The sequence below is a fragment of the Limulus polyphemus genome, unplaced genomic scaffold (genome assembly GCF_000517525.1).
Source record: "Limulus polyphemus unplaced genomic scaffold, Limulus_polyphemus-2.1.2 Scaffold470, whole genome shotgun sequence".
NCBI classification, from domain to species: Eukaryota; Metazoa; Arthropoda; class Merostomata; order Xiphosura; family Limulidae; genus Limulus; species Limulus polyphemus.
This window is the reverse complement of record NW_013666080.1, coordinates 543,845-548,193: the sequence shown is the minus strand read 5'-3', so window position 1 is coordinate 548,193 and position 4,349 is coordinate 543,845.

Below are 4,349 nucleotides of genomic sequence, written 5' to 3'. Positions count from 1 at the left end.
GTAAACAAATCCTTTTTAACATCCCATATTGCAATATTTAATTCTTACTTTGTAGTTAGTTTTACCTGTGAATACTACAGTAACTAAAACCTTGATGAATCTATATCAAAGCATAAGAATGATTTAAAGCTACAAGGGTTTAAATAAATTAATTGTAATATTTTGTCCTATTATCTTAGATACTTTGTTGAATTGTAATTTTGTGTTTGTAATTCTGTATATTTAATTAAGTTATTGTTAATTGTTATTGGTTTAATGTAAGTGGTTATTGTTCGGGACAAACAATACTAAGGAGGGGGCAGTGTTGCGTCAGCGAGGTCACGTGACTAGTGTCACGCCACATTTCTGTTCCTTCGTGAATGCCCTAGCATTTACTAGATTGGGATAGTCTGGTATATATAAGATGGTCACAACGTGACGAAAAACAGTGTAATAAGTAATTGAATGTATGCAGACAAAATATTTTTGGCCTCGTGAGACGTGAATTATAGTGTTGTTATAGAGCAACTGTTGAAATTAAGTGTATCTAAAGTTGTATTCGGAAAGAATAAACCAGTTTTATTTAAGAAAGGACTTGTGTCGCTAAAGTTTCGTCGGAACGAAGTTACGGAAAATTAATTAACGACTGGAGGCGTAACATTATCTTCGTGTACTCTTTTTGTGTCCCTTGTTGGTCGTGTGAGTTTCCATGTGCTTCTTTGTGTTTAGTTTGTGTAGGTGTGTTGTTGTATTCTTCTTTGTGTTCTAGTATTGATTTTCCTGAGTGTTCTTCTTGTGGTTCTGTAGTGTCGTTAGTTTCCATAGAAGTTTTTTTTGTGTGTCATTTTTGGTTAGCCTAACTGCTTTCTTTGTTTTACGTGAAGCTAACCTTGCCATTCTTTCATTGTATTCTTGTTTTGCTAATGTTACCAGTTGTTCGAGTTCTGGACTGTAAGAGGCTAATGTATCTATAGTCAAACCAGCCTTACCTGAAGCAGTGCTCCCGCTCGGCGTCAACATTTATTTATCCCGCTGGGGCTTTCCGTAGGCGACTCTCCAACGACGTGCTTGTGCCAGTGAGGGTACTTTCTGTTCGACTTCCCGCCCGCTGTATTGAGCTAAAAGTACGTGTTGCTTCGTTCACTACCAGAACGATTCCACATTCGTAGCTTATAGTGTTAAATATGTATTGCGAAACTCCCGCCTATTCTCCAAAGTTGTAGAAGGTTCTCAAGAGTAAGAATCAACAATGTATGTATATACGTAAACACTTAAATGTAGTTCAGTACTGTTACGTAAAAACTGAAATTTCTAGAATGCCTCCACTAGCCTATAAATATAACCAACTCCACGCACCAAAGAAAGAGTATCTATTATTAGTTTGCTATAATCAGTGTACTATAAACACGAAAAACTTTAGATATTTGACCAGGAGCATTTACAAAGTTCGAACATTACAAATCATTTAACCTCAGTGGATTCTCATCGGATATTAATACTTTTACGAAAACATTACCTAACTTAAACGGTTGAAAACTCAGCGTGTGTGGCAAAGGACAAAGCTAGCTAGTTTCCCGTTAAGAGAATCGTACCTGCATCAACTCGTAATTAACTCGCTCATCGTGAACCCTCGACAAGATATCAAGGAAGTTTTAGACTAGGAAGACGACTTTATATTGTTTGTAAGTTTGTGAAACTTTTGTTTATAAATCATTGTTTGTAATAACTATTTGTAATAACTATTATTGTAAATTGTATTGTTGTATGTATATTAAAACGTATTTGTGTTAAAAACGAAAACGGCGTGTATCAAACATCATAAACTGAATGTATATCGGCATTAATTTAACTATTAAATCTAAAGTACAGTCTAACTACTAAATTTAAATTATCAGTTAAATCGGTTTTGGACTATTTGAAATTCTAATACGTGACATAATAAATTGGGGCTCGTGTCCGGGATCTGAATCAGAGACAAAATTCTATCTAAATTAAAATTTAAGTCAAATAATTCAATTTATATTTATCAGTGCTAACAAGATTTGATCACGTGTGACTATCAAGATATTCTTGTATCACCCTTCCTAGAACAACTAGAAAAATATAACAAAAATGAATTGCTCGAAATTGCCAAAGTTTTAATACTAGATGTTAAAAGATCAATGAGAAAAAATTAACTAAAAAAGCGTATTATCGAAATACTAGTAGATGATTATTTGTTGCCTGGGGAAGCATTAGAGGAATACTCTAGTGTCTCTACTAGCCAATCGGGGTTGAATGATAAGGATAAATTAGAGATCCAGCTAAAACTCAAACAGCTCGAACAAGCTCGTATTGAAGCCGAGAAAGAGAAAGAACAAGTTCGAATCGAAGCCGAGAAAGAACAAACTCGCATTGAAGCCGAAAAAGAAAGCAGGCTGATAGAATTAGAAATTAGATTCAACACTGATCGACCAAGGCAAAATGACAACTTTGAACTTAATTGATATGTTAAAGTACCAACGTTCAATGAAAATGAAGTTGATAAATACTTCCAACATTTTGAGAAGGTTGCTCAAACCATGAAATGGCCCACCGAAAAATTGTCATTATTATTACAGAGTGTCTTAACTGGTAAAGCACAAGAAGCTTATGCCGATCCCTCTCTAGAAGATTGTACGAATTATGATAAGGTTAAAGCAGCTATTCTCAAAATATACGAGTTAGTACTACAGGTTTCTCGCCAAAAGTTTCGAGGTTATCGCAAACAAGATAACTAAACTTATATGGAATTTGACCACGAAAAATAGGTTTATTTTGATCGATGGTGTAATTCTATGTATATTGGCAACAGTTTCGACAAACTAAGACAATTATGTATAATTGAGGAATTTAAACGTTGTGCACGTAACGACCTCAAAACTTACTTGGATGAAAAGAAAGTTGAAGGAAGCAGCTACAGGAAGCAACTGCTCTTTCCGATGACTACACTTTAACACATAAAACCATTTTTCATAAAAAGAAATTCCTACCATCTCAAAAAAAACTGTATCTGTTCAATCCACTAAAGTTGAGGATTCTTCCAAAAATTCCAGCTTCTCTAGCTCGGAATCTTTTAATAGTCAGGATAAAACTTTTTCAAACAATCAAGGCCTGTCTGCCATTTTTGTACAAAACCTGGTTATTTTATGTCCGATTGTTGGTGTTTGAAAAAGAAAAAAAGAAAAAGAGGCAACACCCAGTGCGTTTGTGTCCACATATGGACGTAGTTTCACCAGATCACCCAATATTGTTGATTTGGCCACTGATATAAAGGCTTATGTAATCAGAGAGGGATTTAGACCTTTTGTGTCTATTGGTTCTGTGTCTTTGACAAATGACATTGGCAATCCCATACCCATACGTATTCTACGTGATACTGGGGTGACTCAATCATTGTTATTAGAAGGTGTATTGCCTTTAGATTAGAGTTCTGCCACTGGTGAGTCTGTTATTGCTCAGAGTATTGAGGGTAGCTTTGTTAATGTTCCTCTTCATAACATTTATGTAGCATTGGACCTAGTTTCGGGACCAGTTGTAGTTGGAGTAAGACCTACTCTGCCAATTAAGGGTTTATCATTGTTGTTGGGAAATTATTTGGCTGGGGGGAAAGTTGTTACCGAACCTAAAATGTGTTAGTGAGCAAATCACTGTTTCATCTGAGGATGATGTTGTAGTTGAGGATAATCCTGATGTGTTTCCCTCGTGTGCTGTGACTCGAGCTCAGGCTAAAAAATTAAGCCAAAAACAAATGATAAACATGGATTCAGAGGACGATATTATAGATCTATCTCATACATTTTTTGGATCCGACGAGGATCTTGTGGATAACTGTCGTACTGATGATTCCTCAGTGAGAAACGACGATGGACGTGAGGGATTTGATTCACCTGGTGAAGTTCCGTCCAATAAACGTAAACTGATAGCTGAGCAAGAAAATGATCTGTAGATCTTTTTACGATTTAAATATGCACTCCCAAAAGATGAACTGGGGAAAGTTCCAAATGGTTATTTTTTTCAAAAATGGTGTGCTTATGAGGAAATGGAGACCACCAGATGTGCCAGCTTCAGAGGACTGGGCTATTGTTTATCAGATGCTTGTTCCTAAAGCTTATCATTCTGAAATATTGAAAGTTGCCCATGAAATCCCGATGGGAGGTCATTTAGGTGTCAACAAGACATGTGACAAAAGTATGAGACATTTCTTTTGGCCAAAAATTAGGCAAGATGTTTCTCAGTTTTGTAAAACTTGTCATACCTGTCAGTTAGTTGGAAAATCTAACCAGAAAATTCCTGTTGTTCCTTTTAAACCTATCTCAGCTTTTGAAGAGTGTAAGTTCCATCCTGAGGAC